We start from the raw sequence: 24,187 nt of genomic DNA, 5'->3' as shown, positions 1-24,187 counted from the left end.
TAATATTCATATAATTTATGTTTGTAATTATAGCTTATTTATAATATACATATAATTGTATTAAAATACATTTATATAATGTGTGTGTTCATGTGTATTTTGCCATTACTACAATTAATGATAATTAAATACTTCTTGATCTTTGACTTGGCAAAAGGTACTTAAATTCTCCAAGCCTTAGTAGGCCACCAAGTAGTGACTAAAATGTGTATGGTATTTACCTTACAGAGTTATTTTTTTAAATTGCTTTGTAAGTGATACAAAAATTAGAGTCGCTGTTCCTCTAAATTAGTAAACAAAAGTAAGCGTTTACCTGATGAGCTGGTAGAAGGCATAGTTCTGGGAAAAGTCCTGGAGAAGGGAAAAGAAGAGTTTATGTCTTGCTGTTCCTACTTCTGTGTAGTGTAAGGTGATGGGAGAGGGGCTATTTTGAAGTCCAAAGACCTGGATTCAAATCTTAGTTCTCCTACTTACTTTTTATATGACATTGGACAAGTCACTTAACGTTCAAGCCAAAATTTTCTTGCCTATAAAATGATGAAGTTGAATTAAATGAGTTCTAGGATCTCTTCCAGATCTAAATCTATGATCCCACATTTCCTTCAAGACTTAATTCAAGGACTTCTATCTATATGATGCCTTCCTTGATCCTTTCAGCTACTAGTGCCCTCCATCACTAACTCCTTTATGTTTAACTCCCTTATATTTATTTTGTATTTATGCTATGTGTGCTGTCATATGTACATATTCTATTTTGTTTTTTAACAAAATAAGCTACATGAGAGCAGCAATGGTTCATTTTCTGTCTTTTTTTTTTCTTTCTTACAAAATATGTTATTACAAAATGAACTAGAGTAGGAGTTCTCAACCTGGTGCCAGGGGTCCATAAACTTGGATGAGGGGAAAATACAACTTTATTTTTACTAATATCAACCTGCGATTTAGTACTTCTTTCCATTACTATACTAAAAATCATTCTGAGAACTAGATTATGAAAAAGATCTGTGACACACGCAAAAGTGTTAAGAACCCCTAAAACATAGCTTTTATTAGAAAGTAGTGGGTAAGACAGAGAGGCCCATGTGAGAAAAATCTAGAAGGTGACCACTCTGAGGCTTTTACTATTTCTTTATTTCTGAGAGGTGGGGTGAAATCTCCCTTTGAGAAGAAATTGAGCTATCCCATGCTCAAGGATGTGAATATTTTCTGTCATATTCTTATAATACAAACTCAAGCTGTACCCTTCAGTCAACCTCACGCTGTGACCAATGTCCTATAATTATTTACCTTTAAGTTCCTTGGGAAAAGATTCAGCAATGGAAAATGACTCAAAGTATAAAGAGAGTGTGCCAATCGCTTAGAGAACACATTTATTGAATAGCCACAGGATTTTCCCCCAAAGGAATCAAGAATTAGTATATAAAAGTAGCTTTGCTTTTTTTAGATACATGAAACGTCTACCAGAGTTTATATAAATGTCTTACTCCTGTGTGGCAGCATTAAACTGAGAGCTAGGGACACTGGTATATTTTTAAACCAGTAAAGCTCTTACAATGCAGCAAGAGGCTAATTTTGTCACAATTCTATTATTCGTTTCTTCATTGCCAAATACTGAATTCTGAGAATGAGGCCTTTTTCAGTATCGATGCAAATGTTATAACTTCATGGGGGAAAATCAGTAATTAAATGCAGAATAAATTTGCCTGCATCTGCAGGCCAGAGGAAGCCTACAATTTTATTAGCTATTTTAAAATGTTTACACATGACGGTGAGTAAGAAGGAATTTTTGAAGTACTCATTTTAATTGTCACTTGAGCATTCTAAATGTGATTAGCCTTTTCCTTGTCTAATTGATTCTACTTGTTGATAAGAAAAGGTTGTTGCCCTCCTCAGGAAGATTCAGTTACAATTTTCGAAATGAAATAGTTTTTATCTTTTAATCTGAGGTCAAATTTTGCTAGGATAACCTCAGGAAGGAGCAATGGACTTAGAGTCAAAGTATTTGAATTTGAATTTTGGTTCTCCCTCTTGCTACCCATGTTATTTTGGCCAAAATCATGTCTCCTCTCCAGGTGTCAATATTTCATTTGTTTTTAATCCATAAAATGATGGAGTTGGACTTTATGACCTTTAAGTTTCCTCCCAGTTCTAAATTCTCTGATTCTAGAAAAATGGAACTTCAATTGACTTGCAGTTTGTCATTTTTAATATTATTCTTTTCTCACAAGTACTTCACACGCCAATAAGTTTTGCTCTCCTAGTCAAATATTTATAGCATCTTCCCACTTCCCCAAATGGTTTAATTTTATCTTCCTGATTTTGTAGGGTGTGGGTCCATATAGAGCATGTAGGGGTGCAGTTGATACAGTGCTAGCCCTAGAGTCTGGGGGACCAGATTTCAAATCTGACCTCAGACACTTACTAGTTCTGACCTTGGGCAAGTCACTTAACCCTGTTGGCATCAGTTCATCATCTATAAAAATGAGCCAGAGAAGGAAATGGCAAACCACTCCAGTTTCTTTGTCAAGAAACAACCCCTGTCCCCAAAAGAAAGAAAACCCCAAGTGAAATCACAAAAAGTCAGAACCAGTTAAAAAATGATTGAACACATGAGGACCCACATAGGGAACTCCAGGTGAGGAATTTCCTCTACCTTTCCTCTTCAATTGACACTCTATGCTGATATTTCTCAAATCTATCTAACCACCCCATCCCCTCCTTTCTGCTGACCGCCAGTCTCACATTTCCAGCTGCCTTTCAGACATCTCAAACTGGACATCTAGATATCTTAAACTTAATATGTCCAAAAGAGAATTCATTACCTTTCTCCTACCCCACCAAGCACACTAACTGTCCCTATTATCATGGAGGGCAAGATCATTCTTCCTTACACGTTGCTCAGATTCACAACCTAGGAATAATCTTAAACTCCTGTCTGTCTGTCTCTCTCTGCCTGTCTGTCTCTCTGTCTCTCTGTCTCTCCCCCCCCACCACCAATCTGTTGCCAAGGCCTGTCATTTTTACCTTTGCAATGTCTCTCTAACATGCTCCTTTCTCTTCCCTGACATTAACACCATTCTAGTGCAGGTCCTCATCACCTGATATCTGGAATGGGGCAACACATTTTATAGATGATGAAACAGAGGCAAGCAGGGTTAAGTGACTTGCCTAGAATCACATAGGTAGTAAGTCTCTAAGGTCGCACTTGCACTTATGAAGATGAGTCTTCCTGATTCCAAGACAAGTGCTCTTTCCAGTGTACCCTCTACTTGCTCGAAAGTTTATGACTACATAATATTTGTAAAACTGTTATTATATATGTATATATGCATATATGTACATATATATATATGTATATATAATGTCTATGTATTTTTTTGCCAAGAAAATTCCCAGATGGGGTCACAAAGAGTTGAACACAACTGAAATGAATGAAAAACCAAAAAAAATTATCCTTCAAAAATTGAACACGATCAATTAAAGCCCAGGTGTTAATTGTAGGAGGCAAAAGAAGTAAAAAGAAATCTGATTTATCACACTTCTATATTTCTTTTTAACTTATGAGACATGATAGCTTCTGTTTAATACCTTACTTTACAAGCAGCACTGGCTATTTCCCCCAACATTTTCTAATAAGAATGTGAACTGCTTCACAAACAGATCATTTACAAGGATAACTCCTTAAAACAAGCCACAAATCTATTTCAAGAGCATCTGCTGCTCATGTAATTCTATTAATGCAAAGGGAGTCAGGAATGATGCACAATTTGAAGTTGACTTTGCCTATGTACTATTTAACTAAGATTTCCACAAAATTTCATAAATAGAATGCACACACATTCAAGCTGATTTTTGGTCATTTCCAAATCTTTGCTTATTATTGTAAATAAAAATATGGAAGTGCTTTTTTCAGTGGATTGATAGATAAGAATTCCATACAGTTAGGACATTTTATTTCAGCAAAACATTTTGCACAGCATCTGATAATGAAAGTTTTGTTTACAAAGGAGAGAAATAAGGGCTGAATACTAGGTGTTTTATGTAAATTTCCCGGTGCTTGAACCCAAAAGGTATATTGATTAACAATTTCATTTTAAACCTGAAAAATGATTTTTGGTGAAGAATGGGGGGGAGAGGAGAAGCTGTCATATTTTTGATATTTTTGATAGTTTCAAGTAAGTTAACAAGCATTTATTAAGCACTTACTATGTTCCAGTCACATGCTAAGTTTTGAGAACACAAAGAAGAGCAAATCTGACTCTGCTTTCTAGAAGCTTACATTCTTAGGGGAAGACAGCATGAAAACAATTTTGTGTGAACAAAATTTCAAGATATATTTTCTGGTGAAATTGGAGACAATATCGGAGGGAAGGCAATAAATAGCATTGAGGGGAATGAAGACACATACATTGCACAAAAAGAATATCATGTATTTATTCAGAAGATGTATCAACATGCATATATGTGTATACTTATATCCGTGTGTCACATACACATCTATAAACATAAATATGTACATGTGTTCAGGGATAAGTGTAGGCTCCCCCAAAACAGATAATTTCATTTTTTGTCTTTGTATATCTAGCATGTAGCACAGAATAGGCATCTAATAAGTGCTTCAAATGATATAATAGTTTGTAGAAAGTTTAGGGGCATAAGACAAAGCTTTGTAACAATTAAAGCTTCCTGACAAATTCATGAGATAGTGAGCTTTATGCCCCAGGTTGTTGTTGTTGATGTCCTCAACATCATTGTCATTTATCCTTCATTCTTGAAGAGGACCGTGACAAAAGGAAGGTGATGCCATGATTTGCAAGTAGATTGAAGTGAGGGAGGACTGTGCAAAGTCACTAGCCTCACTTTCTCCTCCAGAGCCATCTAAGCCCAGTGGCAAGATATAGACCAGGATGACTGGAGATGGCCTCCAGCATTCTCAGGTAATGTTTAGGCAAAAGTTCAATGATGATTTGTTAGGTTGAGATCAATTGGATTTCTGCCTTAGGTGGGAGGTTGGACTAAACGATTAAGGAGACAGCTGTGGAAAATACATTGAACTCTTATAACCTGGAAAGTCCTTCACTTTTGTGGGTTTCAGAGTTCTGATGTGTAAAATTTCAGATGGGTTAAATTTTCATTGAAAAATATTCCTGCTCTAATACCCACATATTCAAAACAGGATATAAACTACTCAGTTCAAAATGCCCAGTTTCTTCAATAGATAAAAAAATCTCCCTATCTACATTGCCACCCCTCATTAAGACTAGGCCCATTCATTAAACCTAATGTTCTATTTCTTGCTTGTCAATGTTCTATCTCTCTGTTGTTCTAACAGAGAAGAACACCTATCTATGTCTAAGAATCAGATAACTCTAATTGGTAAACAGAGTAGTATTTGGAAGTGCAAAGGTTTTCCCCAACTTCCTGACTTGAAGAAAGTCTTGTTTCATCCAGGGACTTGGTGGGAGAGTTAGAATCCAAATATAAGTTCAATAAAATGCATTGAGCACAACCTAGAAGATGAAAAAAAAACCAAAGCAATTTTTCTGGTCATTGGGTTGAGCAGACCCTAACTACAGACATCTTCTTTCCTTCCTTTGTTCCACCCTGCCCCCCCCCCCCACAGGATCATATATAAGATTTAAGGCTGATAGGGAACTTTAGAGACCACCTAGTCTAGCCCCTTCATTTTATAGATAAACAAACCAAAGGCCTGGAGGGAGAGGAAACTTGAGCAAGGTTTTGTAACTACTATAAGAGTCAAGATTCAAACCCAGATTCTCTGAACTCCAAATCCTATGCTTTTTCCATTACATCATATTACCTGTGATTTAAAACCTAATGATTCTGCCTACAGTGATCTTATATTCATGGTTTTCAGCCTTCCAGGAGGTCAAAATTACTTCAGATCTTTGGAATTCATATTTTTTCCTCAATCACACCTCTGAGATTCATATCAGGTTCCCAGAAAGTAAATCCACTATAAGACATTAGAGCAATTTCTACTTATTTGAAAAAAGTTGATTTTGTCTCCTCTTCTAGATCAACACTTACAGATGCAACGGAATAACCAAAAAAAGTTGTAGAATTTAGAATTGAAAGGAATTTCAAGAGTTGTCTGGGCAAACTAATACTCAAAAGGAATTCTTATATATACCAAGTAGTTATCCAGCTTCTGCTTGAAGACACCTCCCCCCCACCATGTGGTGTACCCACCTCCACCTAAAGAAAGCCATACTTCTTTTGAACAGCTCTAATTATTAGGGATTGTGCTTTTCTTTTCTGTGTTTTGTTTCCTGGCATCAAGCGTAAAGTGGTCTCTTTGCACCATTGTTCCTGGTTCTGCCATCCTGGGACAAAGAGAACAAGTCAAATCTCTCTGTTTCAATTACTTAAGCTAGCCTGACTTCTAAGTTTTCTCTCCTATAGGTTAAAATCTTTAAATAATGGTATCATAGATTTGAGGCCCTTCCTTTTCTGAGTGCTGAAACTTGGTGCCCAGAACTATACACAAAACTGAAAATGGGTTAAGACCAAGGCAGAATAAAGGAGGTGTCATATCTTTATTCTTGAAAACTACAACTTTTTAATGCAACCTGTGATCACATTAGAGACTCTTTAGACCCTGAACAAAGTCTTTTCAATCTACCCTCCAAGGTCCCTTTGCAAACTAACTTAATCTCTCATTTCAAATATCTAACACTTTTGAGCTTCCCACTAGTTTTCTATTTCTGGTCAAAGTAATGCATCTGCTTTTCAGTTTATTCACTAAGGTTAAGTATTTACTCATGCTGTGATCAATGAATGATAATACTTTCCTATCTATGATTAACTCTTTGCTCTCTTCCCTAGGTTCTCTTTCATAGTCATTCCAGTAATGAAGACTATGTTAAAGATACCTTTAAAAAAGCATAGAATGCATAGGAAATGGAATGTTTAGGCAATAAAATATCTTCTGACTTCTAGCTACTTAGTAGCTGATCCTAATTAGTCCAGTTAAACTTGAGTACGGAGCAAACTAAATCACAGAGAATTTAGCCTGAATTTATGAAAGTGCCTCAGACTGAATACTAGAGAGGAATGAACTTAGAACAATAACCAGAACCAAAAAAGGGGGGGAAAGATTTAAAATAATGAAAAATATTGTTCAGAGAATTAATATAGTTCCTAGAAGGAGCAAAATGGTGCTATCTCTTCCGGAAAAGTATTGTTTGACCTAAAGGAGAAATTTCTGGTTTGTGCAAAAAAGACAATTTACAAAGTTATTGGAAGGTGCTGTTAAAAATGTACTTTTGGGGGTGGAGCCAAGATGGCATCCAGAAAAAAGAGACTTGCTTAAGCTCTCCCTCAAATCCCTCCAAACACCTGTTAAAAATGGCTCTGAACAAATTCTAGAGCTACAGAACCCAGGAAATAACAGAGGGAGGCAGGTCTCCAGCCCAGGACAGCCTGGATGGTCACTGGGAAGGGTCTATCGCACTGTACTGGGAGCAGAGCACAGCCCAATGTAGACTGTGCCAAGAACAACCAGGCTGGGAATAGATAGGGTAGAGCAGGCCCTAGGGCCATGAATCACTGAACTGTATCAGTTCCCAGACATCTCAACCCACAAACGCCATAGACAACTTAGTAGATCAGTGGGAAAACTGCTGGATCTGGGTGAGGGAAGTATGTGGTCTGGCCCAGGCCCCAGCCCCAGAGGCAGCAGAGGTGCTACCACAGCAGCAGCAGGAAGCTCCTATGGCTGCTTCCAGACCCAGCCCCACACAGTGGGAGGAATCAAGCAGCAGATCAGAGCAGGAGTGCAGGGAATGCTTTGCTGGCACAGAGGCAAGGTTCTCTTGTTTTACCCTGCTTATATCTGGGTCATGGTCCTGGCTGGCAGTTCTTGGGGGAGGAGGAGCACTGGTGTGGCAGAGCTTGCTGTGACTGTGCTGAGGGAGTCCTCCGGCTAGTTACAGGGCAGAAAGGAGCATTTGCCCTCACAGACCAGAGCACAGGCTGGAAGAAGAGTATCATACCACCTCAGTATAAAAGTAGCTCTGAAAACAGCAGCGCAACACACCTGAAGTTTGGGACAAAGCACTGTCCACTCTGAAAGCAGTCATACGCTGACAAAAAGCTTGAGGGGTCAAGTAGTTAGCTGAGAACCTGAGCAAGCAGCATAAAAGGACTCAAATTCAGACTATAGAATCTTTTTTTGGTGACAAAGAAAATGAAAACATACAGCCAGAAGAAGTCAACAAAGTCAAAGAACATACATCAAAAGCCTCCAAGAAAAATATGAATTGGTCTCAGGCCATGGAAGAGCTCAAAAAGGATTTGGAAGAGCAAGTAAGAGAAGTAGAGGAAAAATTGGGAAGAGAAATGAGAATGATGCGAGAAAACTTGAAAAAGAAGTCAATAAAATGCTAAAGGCGACGCAAAGAAATATTGAAGAAAATGACATGTTAAAAAATAGACTAACCAAATGTCAAAAGAGCTCCAAAAAGCCAATGAGGAGAAGAATGCCTTAAAGGGCAGAATTAGCCAAATGGAAAAGGAGGTTCAAAAGACCACTGAAGAAAATACTACCTTAAAAATCAAAATGGAGCAAGTAGAAGCTAGTGACTTTATGAGAAACCAAGAAATTATAAAACAGAACCAAAAGAATGAAAAAATGGAAGACAATGTGAAAGAAAAAAATGTACTTTTGATTTTCTTTTCCTTTCTGAGTTTCAGGTCTGCAGCCTGAACCAGTTTGCATAAAATGATAAAAACTCTGACCTGAGGAACAGGAAACCAACATTCCATTCCTGGTTCTGGCACTGGAATTCAGAGAAATCACTTCCTCTCTTTGAGCCTCAGATTCAATCTCTGCAAAATGTACTGCATTCTAATAGATGATCTCTAAGTCCCCTCCCTGTCACTCCTAAAATTGTTTGATTTCTAGTAAAATAAGGTAGTCTCATTTGCTACTTGTACCTTGCTTTGATACTTAGAGGAACACTGAGGCATTGAGCAGCTCCCATCCTAGAGAGAGGAGAAAGTACATTTCAGGTGGAGGTGGCAGAAGGCAGCTGGATAGAGGGGAAAAGGAGTTAATTATGATGGCAAGAACTCAACTGGCTTGATTGCTCATTTACTTTAACACACTGTCTGCCTTGGAAAGGAAGAAAACCTCTCTCAGAGGGCTTACTGGTTGAGGACTTCAAAGAAGAAAAGAAAGTATTGAAAGGGAAATCATAAGAACAATTTTTAATTAGCATCTGCTTCTGCTGGTAATTTACTTTAAAGTTTGTATTATATCATAGGCTAATACACTACATTTTTATAAAATGAAGTAGGTCTATGTGATGAAAAATGCAGTGACATTTTTCAAACAACAACAACATGTCATCCTCACACTTTCTGGCATCCCTAGAGCTGCATAATATTTCAGGCAAGAAATGAAGAAAAACAGAGGGAAGCATGCAGATAGGCTCTGAGAAAGAATAAATGATGAAGTGTGCTTTGTTACCATGGGGTATGATGAGAAAGTGATATTTAAGCACAAAGAACCAAACCATGAAACTCTACGTCTTTGAAATGGATTTAAAACTACTGGTGAGATTTGCTTTTTTGTCCTTTGTGTAATGCCCATTAAGATTTTTTTTTAATTTTTATCCCCTTGTTGATGTCTCTTTAGTTAGAAATAAATGGATTCTGGCAATTGAGACCCAATAAACAAGGCAGCTATCCATGAAAGTTATAAATGACACTTAATTGTTAGATGGACTGTTCCTGGCCATTTTCCCACATGCTGCTACTAGAAAAAGCCAACCCTCTAGGTAGGACTTGCAAAGAAAAAAAAAACACAACTTGAATTGTGAATCTTTCTCTTAGAGTGTCTCAATTATCCTTTTAAAAAAAGTAGACAAACACAAGGCAGCCACTGGTCCAAAAATATTAATTCATGATCAAATAGAAGAATAATTTCATAGATAGCAAGAGAAATTGTTTGATAGCTGCAAATTCATTGTGTTTTAAATTGAATATTGTAACTATCACAAGTCATCCTAAAATATCGCATAAAAAACATCAGAGCATAGGGAAACTCAGGGAACACACATTAAGGTTTAGAATGTGTTATTGCTCAGACTAAGCCTAAGCAACCCTCTTGTAGTACTTTCTCTTATTTTCTTATTTCCTTTCTAACCTTGGAGCTGCTTTGAATTGCTGGGTGAATAATGAATTCACAGTATTCTGCTCTCTCCAGACATGCTTCCCTTCACCTTGACAGGCTCTTTTATAAATGAAAAGCCTGTTTTGCCATAAACAGCTGCTAGTGATTACTGAAAGAACATAAAGTCTTTACTTGTCCCATGTCATATAACCATTGGCAGAATGAGGAACCCTTCCATCAGCCATTTATTTGTTTTTTGTTGTTGTTGCAGGTTAGATTTCTCTGACAGATGTACCTAAGAGCCAACAAATGCAGCTTCCTTGGTCTTTTTCAGGGAAGGTGATTGAGTCTAATATTTATGGAGACTGAAAAATTAATTCCACAGAAGACTTAATCAAAGCAAGCAAACAAACAAAAACACATGAGAGACCTGTTGCATATAGCAGGATTGTGGCATGGAAGTTGTAATACACGACATTTTCTGTTAATAAATCTTCCTTTGGCAATGTTTGGGTCACATGATTTTTCTTTCCTTTCTATTTTTAAAAATCAGTGCTCTAAATGTTTAGCATAGAAGCTACAACCATCTCAAAATAAAATGGACTACCTTGGGAGGAAGTTGATTTCACACATTTGGAGTCTTCAAACAAATCTTGAAGTGACTACAAGTGATCCTTGTTCCAGTATCCATTGGAACAGGAAATTCTATGAGTGGGTGATTTTGACATCTTTCTGAAGAAAAGGCTGAGGTCAAGTAGATACATTTGAAATTTAATGAAAATGTTTATACTTTTACAGTATACCAGTGTTTTCTTTTGGTTTTAACCACTATAAAAATGCCACCTATTCTTTTGCAATCCTGTTCCTGAATTTTTTAAAAGATGTAGGAACTTTATTACAAAGAGATCATGGGTTCATAGATTTAGAGCAGAGAAGTCCCTTCAAGGCTATCTTGTCTATCTTCCTCATTTTATACACTAGCAAATTGAGATATCAAAAGGCTGAGGGTCTGGCCAGAGTCAAACAGCTAATAAATATCTGAAGTGGCCCCTAAACAGAAATTCTCTCATGTCCACATTTTATCACACCTCTCACTGCCACTAAAATATTTAAAGGAGATTCTACCTAAGTGGTAGTCTTGGGAATACAGGGTTTTGTTTTGTTTTTTGTTCTCTCCTTACCATACAAAATCTGAATCTTCTCGGCTAATAGCTGAAAGTACTAGAAATTATTACAGTGTAAAGGATCTTAGGACAAAATCGGCTTGCAGGTCATAGATAATATAAAACAGTCAGTTGCATACAAATTTACAGAGTTTCTTATCTTAGTTTATCCTTACCTGTATGGTCCACAGTTTTCCCCCTGGTAAAGTAACGTTGGGCTACATAAAATGCTAGAATCACAAAAATTAAGAGTTGGAAGAACCTCTATCAATTAATCATCTAGTTTAATCTGCTGATTTTAGATGGGTAAACTGAGGCACTGATTGGGGAAGTGACTTAGAAAAAGTCATTATTTTTAATACTTTAATATATCAAGTATAAATAGTTGATTCATTATAGATGTTCCTTTTACTGATGTAGATTGAAATCACTCTATATCTTAGCAGATCTTTGAGAGGTTGTGTGGCTGAATAATGTATTTTCCTATAGTCTATTTGTCTATCAGTCTCTCCAAACTAGTACTGATCCCCAGACAACAGACATACAATCCATCACCAAGCCCATACTTATTTGCATGTGTAATGTTCTTTCTGATAAAATGTGAGTTCCTCAAGACAGAGATTATTTTTGTTTGTCTTTGAAACCCCAGTGGCTAGCATAATGCCTGGTTCATAGTAGGCTCTTAATAAGTTCTCTTTCAGTAACTTGCTTGGTTGATTGCATATCCTGGGATAGACTGTCTCCTTTTACAGATGAGGGAACTCAGGGCCAAAAAGCTAGGTTGCTGAATTCAGTTAATATCACTGATTTGTGATAGAGCTGGGATTAGAACTCAAGGTTTCTTGATCTACTGATCTTCCCACTCTTCCATGTAGGCCAACAAGATGATGACTTTTAAGATGAGAACAATTACTCTGATGGCTTTTACTTAATTTTCTATGACTTGGAGTTTTATAGTCTCACAGCACAGTTGTTAGTAAGTTATTATTACCATTAAGCTTCTATGTACTAGGTACTCACTAGGAAACTATGGGTACAAAAGACAAAGACAGAATAATTCCTGCTCTTCAGGAACATATATTCTATTGATAAAAATTACCTGTACACATAATATAAGAATATTATGTACCTAAATGCATATTTAGTACATAAGCATATACGTATATCTGTGTATGTGTGTGTGGTTGTATAGATTTTTAAATTATCACAAATTAATTTCAGAGAAATAGAACAGATACTGAGAAGGAAGATTACATTTTCATACATTTAAGAGTTTGAACCAACATTTGGGGTTTTGCATTTTTGGGGGGGGCAGGGCAATTGGGGTTAAGTGAGTTGCCCAAGATCACATAGCTAGTACATGTGTCAAGTGTATGAGGGCAGATTTGAACTCCGGTCCTCCTGACTCCAGGGCCAGTGCTCTATTCACTGCATCACCTAGATGTCCCAAGGGGGTTTTACATTTTGTAAGAAAAGTATTCTTTTCTTCCACATTGAAGCTAATGATGTTTCTGATTGCTAAGTAAGAGTATGTTATATCTAAAGCAAATTCATTTTCCTAATACAAAAGGGGACAGAGTGCACCTATGATGTCATTGGTATAGAGCTTCCATTTAGGAAATCCCCCTACCCAATCTTCCCTACACTTATAGTCTTACAGAGTAGCATAGAGTACTGAGAGGATAAATTAATTTCTCAGATATGTATCAGAAGAGTGCCTTGAACTTGGGTCCAAGGAGAGCTCTTTACAATCACGCCATATTGCAATTTATTAACAAGGCAAGATTTCTGGCTTTAACATGAAGACCAGTGAGAAAATAATGCATAACAGACAAAATTTTATGTCACATATACTCTACATTTGAAGGGCCATTCTTTTTTTTTTTAATTAACTGAGAAAACATTGATTGGGGTGGGGCAACTACCATTATGTTTATAAAGGATAACATTTGAGATTTAGTGTTATTACTTTGGACCTTTCTCATTGAGGCTGACCAAGGTGTATCACTTTTAGAATAAACAATCATAGGCCATAAAGTTTCTTATGGCAAAACCCGGACTAGGACTCAAAGATTTGGGTTCATGTCCTTGGTCAATTGGTTAACTATGTGGCCTTGGACAATTTAACTTAAAATTCTTCCAGCTCAGTGGCCTCATTTATAAAACAACAAACTCACATAGGCTGATTTATAAAGTCTCTTTCAGCTCTGAAATTCTAAAACTCTGCAAGGCTGCATAGAACATTTACCAGCATAGGCTACCTTTCCCTCAAATGTAGTTTCCGCTCCACCCCCACTTTTGCCTGTCAGTACTGTGAAATAAGTACAAGTTGGTTTGTTATGCTTATATAATTAAGCAGGACCTTGGAGCAGAACTAGACTGATTGCATTTGTATACCAATTTAGCTAATTCTCAATGAAGCCTTTAATGACTTTCCTGATAAAGGATGATAATGATCACGTTTCATTTAAAGCAAAGTACATCAGGAAAGTAAACTTCTCCATGGCTTTGACATCAGTCTCACAGATGGCTTTATTGTCCAGATAGCCACAATGATCATTTGGCTGATGACGAAACTGTGAGAAATGAAACCGCCTTATGGTGTTCCATATGCTGTTTTGAGCTTGGGGTTAAAATAGACACCACAAAAGTGAATAGAATGTTTGATTACATAAATATAATTATGAAAAAAATGTGAAGATTTTTGGTCAAAGTAACATAGGCAGTCCCTGCTTTTCACTGCTTTTTTCATTTTGCCAGTCAGCTCCTTATATGATTTAGGATAAATGGCAATTTTTCATTTGTAATTTCCTAATGTCCCAATGACAATGGTGCAGAAAGAGTCAGAATGGTAGGGTTCAAGTCTTGGATCTGTTGTGTCTTAATCATCTGGCTTTGGAACTTTACTTAAATGAGAAAATTTTTGCCTATCTACCTCTTAAAGTTTTGTGAGTAGGATATTTGTAAACTCTCTATATAAATATGAATTATTATTTATGCTGTATAAATTTCCATTTATTTATCATCAATCAATTTAGCATATTATTTATGACACTAATGTTGAATGATTTCAATAGTCCAATGTAGTGCAGGATAAGAATTTTACCTTACCTTTGTTGAACAAATAACATCAATAGACATAATAATATAAAATATTAATGCATCCAAAGCAAATACCAACTAAGTTTTTTTTAAAAGCATGTTCAGTCTGCATTTCTCATTTCTCCACATGACAGAGGAATCATTCATACCATAAAGTGGTAACCTCCTTCATTATATTTTAAGAAAAACCTTCTGAGGTTATAGTGTCTTTTATTGAATTCAGGAAGATAAGAATGGTAAATATTGAAAGATGAAAATTTATTTTTAATTGATTTGTTGTCATTTTTGAAGTTTTTTATTTGAAGTAGCCAAATTGAAGTATTGAGTCTCTCAAATGAAAAGTTTAAATTTGATTTGCTTTAATACACCCCAGATAATGTGAATGTATTCCAAATTTTGTGCATAAATAACAAGTAAATTGTTCAATTTATTTCTCTAAAATATACCTGAATGCATGCATAGGAAATATACAGACTGCTAAATGTTATATCTTTTCACAGACTTTAAGAATTACATATTAGACATGTCACTAAATCAAAATGGTATAGCATAAAATATGTAGTAAGGTTTGAAATTATTTTCAGGAAACTAAACTTGGAAGTCTTGATTGACATTTTAAAGAAGAAACTTTTGTTTCTAAAAGGTCAATAGGCAAAACTACAGAGAACTAATGCTTAGCTATATTAAAGTTTCTTTGAAATATCATATAAGCTTACATGCTCATCACATTAGCTTAATATGGAAAATGATCTAGAGAAAAATCTCTTCAATGTATGAACCTTATTTAAAAACTATTTTTTCTCACTCCCCGTTTATGCAAAGCCACTTATACAATTGTAGCATTACTCCCTCAGAAACTTAAAAATGAAAGAAGTACCAGAGAATGAAATTTCTGGAAAGTCTTTGTACTGTCTGCTGTTATTTCAACATAATTGCAAAGGTAGCATGAGCCTCTGGGAGGACACAAGTGGAAGAGGGTGTCACATGATTAACCAGCAATAGGTAGATGAAAACTTAAGCACAATCGGTTCCTATGACTCATAGGATTTCTTGCTCTGAGAAAGCTCATTATCAAGGAATGAGGACAAAAGCATTATTTTTCTACTGAAGCTTATGCCTGAAGGTACAAGTAAAGAACTTGACTCTTCTTGCAAGATTAAGGGCAGAAGATAACATATATTGTTATTAATTGCTGTGAAGTTTCTAGTCTAGAACAATATGTTTGGATATAGTGGAGAATGACTTCCAAGAGCTGTCACAGAGGTCATTTGTACCAACCTTCTCCTTTGCTAGGTGAGAAGAATAAGGAGTAGTGAAATTAAGTGACTAGGCCTAGCCTTTTCTACATGGCAGCATTCAAAGACAGCTATCATATCTCCCCTAGGTATTCTTTTCTGCAGGCTAAATATCCCTACTTTCTTTAATCTTCATGACCTCTAGTCCTTGACTATCCTGATTGCTTTCCTCTTAATTTTCCTTACTTTATCAATATCCTTTCTAAAAAATGTGACTAGGTAAACTATAGTGGGATGTCACTTTCCTATTCTGAATGACAATGCAGAATTTCCATTTCCATTATTATTATTTTTTGGGTATTACATCACATTGTTGAGATGTATTTTGTTTTCTGTCCACCAAACCCCCTAAGCTCTTTTCCAGGGATTTTCAGCAGTTTTAGACAAAAGGCTATCTAGTAATACTTTCCCAGCCTTGTATTAGTGAAAATTATTTCTTCTATGATCATGAGTGTAGGACTTTATATTTATCTATACTAAGTACTATTATCCTAATTTTGGTTTCCTATTTCAGACTAATGGGATCTATTTAGATTCTGCTTTAGATATCCAATGTGTTAGCTATTCCTCATCTGTGTATCCATCTTTCTTCTGTTCCACATGCATATCATATCTTACTTTATCTAAGTCATTGATAAAACTATGAAACATCATAGGGCTCATGCTCAATGGGCATAATTATATTATAAAATAATCTATACTTTTCTATATTTTGCATAATGATATACTGAATACTTGACTAGCACATAAACAAATAGACAAATTACGGTATTTCACCACATAATTGTTACTAGGCCATAATCTTCGCACCCTGTTTTTCAGTACAAAAATTGGTTCACGATCTTTCATCTCATAATTGTCTCCTGGTATAATTCAGTTCATCATGCTGCTTAAAAGGTAAACAGAGCAGCAATGCATTCACCAGTGGCATATGGATACGCATTTATCTCTCCCACATTGTGAGCTGAGAGCCTAGAATTCTGAGCACATGCACATTTTCAGTATTCAATTTTAACTTATACTCATGAGTATTCTCTGCATTCTAATCTTGTACCAAAGATAGTTCAGTAATAAATGATTTTTAAGTAATACTGGCATACTTTTTTTTTTTAAAAAGTTTCACGCTATGGTTGCACCCCACTTTTTGCCAAATAATTTGGCATAAAATCTGCGACAATTATGAGTATAGTATATCTATAGAGGCAAGTCATTAGGAAGAAACTACTATACAAAAGATTGTCAATGAAACAACAATAAAAAAGGATGGAGGAAAAAACTACCTGGTAAATAAGAAGGTAAAATAATAAATGTGTTACATGGAATGAAAAGTGATAGAGGTAACACTGAGTCTACCCACAGAAACTCAAAATAGGCCCAACTAAAAACTACCTTATACACTTAAAGGTGTCTGAATTGTATTATGGCAAACCTAAGCAATCACAGACTTCAGGGTTAAAAGTATGCTCAATAGCCAACTACTTGGCACTAGTAATACAAAGATACACTGAAATGTCCCTGCCTTCAAAAACTTAAACATATTTATTCAACTGAATCAAACAAAATTCTTTTACAGACTTTAAAAATAACCCCTCCATAATTTTATACTAGAGAAGTCATCAACCAGACTCTGGGGTAAAGTATATGAAAGAATTTTGCACATTTTAAAGGACTATATAAAAACTTCTAACAAAGATTCCCCCCCCAAGAAAAAAGATCCCAATGTCTCCCAAGGCAGCTTTTTCTACTTTTCAATAGCTTCAATTGTTAGGAAGGTTTTCCTGACACAAGGCCTAAATTTGCTTGTTTGTAGCCTCTCATTGCATTGCCCTAAGGGGCCAGTGTAACAAGTGTTATGACTCTCCCATGATAGCCTTTCAAATAATTGAGGACACGTATTTTGCATTTCCTACCCCCTGAATTTTTTCTTGTCCTGATTAAATATCCCTAATCCTTCAATTGAATCTTTTATGACATGGACTCAAGAGCCTTTATCAATTTGGGTACCCTCTCTGAATATTTTCCAGTTTACCCATGCCCTTCCAAAACTGTATGCATACTACTTGATAATTATTTTTTTAAACCCTATAATTAATCCATGGTGTGTGTCAAGTACTATGCTAGGTACTAGGATTACAATGACCAATGTAAAACAATCTCTGCCATTAATGGCTTACATTCTATTGAGGGATTGCTAGAAAGATAACCCCTGGGAGGCACTGGAGTTTTGGGCCTCCAGCCTCTAACAGATTCACTCGATCTGGTCAGACAGGAAAGATAGCTTCAAAGGGGTTAATAATAAGTTTCATTCTAGCCTTCTCTAACACAGTATTGCTGATAATGGAAGCGCCACAAACTCCCACAGCATTCCCTAATCACCCTTCTCACAGGGGCCTGGTAAGAAGAGGGGAGCGACTATCCCTATGTCTCGAGGGGGTCAGTTGAGACAGGCACAACTTGTGCATTCAACCCTAAAGGATTGCCCTAAATCCCCTCAAGCCTCAATGGGGGCCAGCTGGGGCATACACAGATTCCCCCTCCCAAGCCTTAATGAGGCCCGATCAAGGCACACAACATCCCAGGTTGTGCATTCAACCATAAAGATTCCCCAACTCACTGACCAATGCCTACCTGTTTTATAGGGCAACAGACAAAGAGGCATATTGACAGCAATAGCCTCACAAGTTTCCATCACCTCATCCCTATATCTCACTGCGCAATTCCAGTGGATGTTTACAATTTCAGCACACGTGATTATGTTATTTACCATTATACAATGCTGCACAAGCGTGGTGGAGATGTTTTGAACCAGGAGCCTGGGAACTCATACCTATTATCTGGGAAACAAAGATTGTCATGGCCATGGATACTGGGAAACTGAACTTTAAGATATAATAACAAAAACCCACTTCACACACAATGAAATCCACCTTAAACTAAAATTCACCTTACTGACAGGGATTATATGTATTTTTTATTGGCTGATTGATTGAATGTACAATTGTATTATAGGGAAATATAAGGAAAGGAGAATCATATAGAATATCAGTGGATTGTCCTACTGGCAACTAATTCTAGGTCTTTCTAAGGAAAGTCCACATACACTGTGGTGCTCAATCAGATAATAGCCTACAGGATGTGGACCAAGGAAGGAAAGATAAGCTTGTTTCTTCCTAATTATAATTTTAGAAAGAAAATATTTCTTTCCCAGAAAATTGAATAATAGATAACCTTTGTATTTCAGAATCAATTTAATTGATTGCCCCTTTCAATTAGGAAATAAAAAGACAAATGGATACCAGCTGTTCCTGGTCCATTTCTGTTTTGCTTGTTTCCAATTTATTATTTTTCTTAATTCTAGTCACACACAATTTTTCAATTATTAAAAATCTAACCAATTTTTTGACTCCAATATTTAGAAACTTTTTCTGAAGAAGAAAAGTTAAATGAATTAATGAATAGGCATTTAAGTTTGAGGTCCTTTCTCCTGTCAGTTGTGGAGTAAGCAGGGAAAATTTTTCAGAGTTCGTACAGTGAAACTATTCTGGGAAAAGAACTCTATTGTCTTTTAACTTCAGTATCTGTCCTTTAGAAAGCAAAATACCAACAAAAGACAGAGATATGTTGTTTTCAATTTTGCGATTATTCAGATACTAACAAAAAAAGTGACTTGAGAGAAGATCTTGTTTATCAGAAGGCATTAAAAACCACATTGCTTAATACTTGTAATAACTGTTACATGATCAAAAAATGCTACATATTAAAAAGTTAATTCTGTTTTAGAATTCTGTTGTTGGAAATATATTCAGTTTCAGAATATACCCTCTAGTAGAAAATCACATGAGAAATATATTTCAAATTTCTATTTAATAGAATTTTCCCTGTCAGTGCAATATATATTACCCTGATTGAATTGAATAAATACATTTAAGGTCCCTGAAGGCAGAGATATTTACATGTATTGCTAATACCTAGAAAAGTACTTGGAAATACTTGATAGCTACTATGTGCAATAGATTATGGTATATGCTCTAGAAATATAATGTTAAATAAGACATATACACTGCCTTTTAAAAGTTTGCCGTCTAGTGTTTACTAAGCCAAAACCAGCACAATTTGATAAAATTTAACAAGTATTTAATGATTACCTACTATGTCCTAATAATAGTCTAGATTCTCTGGATTCACAAATAAATGAAGCAGTTCTTGCCATCAAGGAGTGTGTGTGTGTGTGTGTGTGTGTGTGTGTGTGTGCGCACACGCGCTGCTGGGACACTATTTTATTGATTGTTATAGCTCTATTAGCATCAAGCTCAGTGTCTTGTGCTCAATAAGCTTCACTCAACAAACTTGAACTTTAAGGCAGATCTTAGATAAAATGTAAAAAGCATTGACAACTAATCCCTGAAACATAATATTTTACATTGGATTTTTTAAAAAGATGAAACACATAAACTTGTCATTCCAGATAAATTATTTATACTTAAGTATCTCTTTTTACTGTATACAGCAATCACCACATACTCCTCTCTTTAAAGTAAGGAAATAATCTGTGAAAAGATAACCTCAAATTGTATTTGGGGGTCATAAGTATATGGATCATTTTACTCTCCACTACAATTGGATCATTATGATCTGGATGAAGAGTATTCAGACCACAGCTCCTCAGTTTGGTCAAGGAGCTTATATTCTACAGAGGGAAAAATTTGTATTGAGAGAAATCTATAGAAAATATAAACACAAGAAATACAAAAGAATTTTAGGAGTATAGGAAAGACACTATTTGGGGATATCCAGAAAGGTCTTCTGTAGAAGATAATGCCTGAGGAATGCTTTGAGGAAATATAAAGGTACTAAAAGTTGGCATTGAGAAAGGGGCTCAGGCTTGGGCAGGGGTGGCATTCTAAGCAAAAAACAAAGCCTGTACATACCCCTGGAAGCAGGAGATGACATTATTCTTGAAACCAGTAGGCCAGTTTGGCGAAACAGTAGAGTATATGCAAGTACTGTGAAAGTCATCTTGAAAGATCGGTAGGAGCAAGATTATGAAGAGCTTTCCTAGACTTATTAGGGAGCTACCAAAACTTTTTGATCCGGGCAGTAATATAAGATCTGTGCTTTAGGACTGTCAATGTTATAGCTATATGGGTAAGAATGAGCAGAGCTATTTGAAACAAGGATACCAATTAGGAGACTATATCAAAAATTGATATGAGAGGCATTAAAGGACTGAATTAGGTTAGTCATTGTGTGAGTAGAGAGAAAGTAATGTAAACAAGAGATATTATGAAGGTAAAATCAATAAGATTTGGCAGTTGATTGACAACAATGAGAGAGAGAGAGAAATTACAAATGACACCAAGATTATGAATTTGTATAACTGGACAGATGAGGATATCCTTAAGAGGTATGGAGATATTAGGAGGAGGAATGAGTTTGGGGGATGAGATGATGAGTTTTATGTTAGATACTGAGATAGGAGTGAGACTTACACTCGTCCTGAATAAAGTAAGTGATGTAGGCTTTCAGATGGGTGGGTATGTAGATTTCAGAGACAGTTACACTAGAGATAACAATTGAACCCATTGGAGGTGATGAGGTTCCCAAGATAAAATTCTAGAGGACCAAGAAAAAAACCCTAATATAAACAACACTAACAAGGAGGGGCATGCATTATGGTCCATCAAAGGGACTAAGAAAGAAAGGTTATATGAGTAGGAAGAGAACTTGGGGAGGGGCTAGATTTCATAATCCAGAGAGGAAAGAATATCTTAGAAGAGTCAGTGGTCTATAGTCTTTAGCCAATGTTGTTACCTTGGGAAAAAACATTTCAGTTGAGTGGTTGAGTCAAAATTCAGATTGAAAGAGGTTGAGAGATGACTGGGAGGAGATAAAGTGGGAATAACTAGAATAGGCATTTTTTTCTAGCAATTTGGAGGTAAAAGGGGGGAAAAGTTGTAGAATGAGACAAGTTATACTAGAACTAGGCCCTGGCAGAAGAATTTTAATTTTGGAGTGACTAAGAATTGTGTAGCATGGACATTGGGACTCAGTAATAAGCTCTAGGATAGACAGTTTAGAACTATCTACTAAATAATAGCTTGCACCTGTCTATAACTTGTCAGAAGACTGTTCAGAATTGGACATATGGAACAAGGCACCCACATCTCCACAGTGTGATCTTTTTTTGGGGGGGGGGGTGATGTATTATTACCTTTTTATTTTATATCATCTATACTTATTGTTATATCCAACCCCTCCACCATGGAGAGCAATTTCTTCTAATAAAAATAAATAAAGGGGAGGGGTGCACGAATGGTTCAGCAAAACTAACCAAAACATCATCTAAGAGGTGTATTTTCATATCTCTTCTTAGATACCACTATATGATACAGCAGATAGAGCAATGAGCCCAAAGTCAGAAAGATCTGAGTTCAAATCCAGCATCAGACACTTACTTGCTACATGATCCTGGGAAGTCATTTAACCTCCATTTATCCTGATCTCCTCAGCTATGAAATGAGTCTAATAATAGACCCAACCTCAGGTGTGTTATGAGGTTTAAATGATATAATATTTGTAAAGCTCTTGGCATAGGGCCTGACACTAAATAGGCTTACAATAAATGCTTATTTCCTTGCTTGAAGAGTAGCTTTCTAGCTTGGTCATTATAATTTCCACAGAATTCAGTTTAAATTGCATCATTGTTGTTCTTTCCATTTACATTATTGAGTTTTTGTGTTTATTGTCTCCCTTTTTTCCTTGATGTCACTTTCTATCCGGTCAGATAAGCCTTCCTATGCATTATCATATTAATAGTATCTTACAACTCAGTAATATTCCATTACATTCATGTACTACAACCTGTTTAGTTATTTCCCAGCCAGTGAACATCTGCTTTCTTTCCAATTCATTGATAGCAAAAAAAAAAAAAATTCTCATGCTTATTTTGATGTATATGGTACCTTTTTATTTATCATTGATTTCCTTAGCTTATATGCCCAGGAATGGGATACCCGCATCAAAAACTATGGATATTTTGTTGACTTTCTTAGAATAACTCAAAAATTGAGGGGCTTGTGCGCGCAGGCGTGGAGAGGCAGTGAAGGAGCGGTTTCCTCTTCCGGTGTCCTCTTTCTCTTCAGCGAGGTGGCCAAGTGGCAGGCACAGCGCTGCAGAGATGCAGATCTTTGTGAAGACCCTGACGGGCAAGACCATCACACCTGAGGTCGAACCAAGTGACACTGTCGAGAATGTCAAAGCCAAAATCCAGGACAAGGAAGGTATCCCACCAGATCAACAACGTCTGATTTTTGCTGGAAAACAGCTGGAAGATGGCTGAACTCTCTCTGACTACAACACCCAGAAAGAGTCCACTCTGCACTTGGTGCTGCGTCTTCGGGGGGGCATCATTGAGCCTTCCCTTCACCAGCTGGCCCAGAAGTACAACTGTGACAAGATGATCTGTCGCAAGTGTTATGCCCACCTGCACCCCCGCGTTGTAAACTGCCATAAGAAGAAGTGCGGCCACACCAACAATCTGCGCCCCAAGAAGAAGGTCAAATAAAGACCAGCCTCGGGACCCAGTTTTGGTTTGGCTCCCCTGACTGATGAAGTGCTCCTGAGTAGTCTGTTGTAACAAGGCCTTGTTCCAGGGTTTAATGGGGCTGTGATATCAATAAAATCCCCTTTTAGTTGAGAAGCAGGGGGGAAAAAAAGAATAACTCAAAAATTGATTTCCAGAATGTGTGGAACATTTCACATCACAATCAATATGCCCGATTTTCAACAATCCCTACTACATTGACAATTCACATATTTCATCATTTTTGCCAATTTGCTGACATGAACTTCACTACTGTTTTAATTCGCATTTATTGTATAATGAACGATTTGAACCACTATTTCATATTCTTTGTGATGTGTGATTTTTCTTTAAGGGACAGCAAAAATTTAAATAGCAGAGAATGTAAGATATATAAAAAAGGAAGTCAAAAATGATCTTTTTTGTTTGTTTTCAAGGATGAAGGAGATCCAGCCTTGCATATAGATAGGGAAGGAATTAATAATTAGGTAGAGATTGAAGGTTATAAAGAGGGAAAGGATACATATAGAATTATGCTTAAAAGAATGCTTGACAAGTGGAGAGCTTTAGTTTTCCTTGACAATAATCCTATAATCTAAATTCATCAAATTCTGTTCATTAACGAACATACCAATATTTTTATCTCAATGTTTATGATACCATCTTGAGCACACAAAATTCTAAAGAGCCATATTTAATGAATTGACGCTGAGATTAGACCTCAAAGTACAAGATGATAGGATATCATACATTACATGATCTTGGAGAATCTTGGTCATAGACATAAAAGAACCTACAGATGTTTATCCGTTCTCCCAGTGTGGGAACCCCCCTCCACAATCTGCTATTACCTCAGATTTTAGGAAGGTAACAATATGATCTTACCTTATTTTAAAAGTCTATA

General features: G+C 36.3%; 1 protein-coding gene and 1 pseudogene across 1 annotated transcript in view; both read left to right on the top strand.

Moving 5' to 3' along the window:
- Positions 1–24,187, top strand: part of LOC118843733 (CUB and sushi domain-containing protein 1-like) — a 2,679,416-nt gene that overhangs the window by 1,103,459 nt on the left and 1,551,770 nt on the right.
- Positions 22,878–23,405, top strand: LOC118843739 (annotated as a pseudogene).

This window comes from Trichosurus vulpecula, chromosome 3 (assembly GCF_011100635.1).
Source record: "Trichosurus vulpecula isolate mTriVul1 chromosome 3, mTriVul1.pri, whole genome shotgun sequence".
Lineage (NCBI taxonomy): Eukaryota > Metazoa > Chordata > Mammalia > Diprotodontia > Phalangeridae > Trichosurus > Trichosurus vulpecula.
The sequence above is the reverse complement of the archived record's forward strand: the minus strand, read 5'-3'. Positions and strand labels throughout refer to the sequence as shown.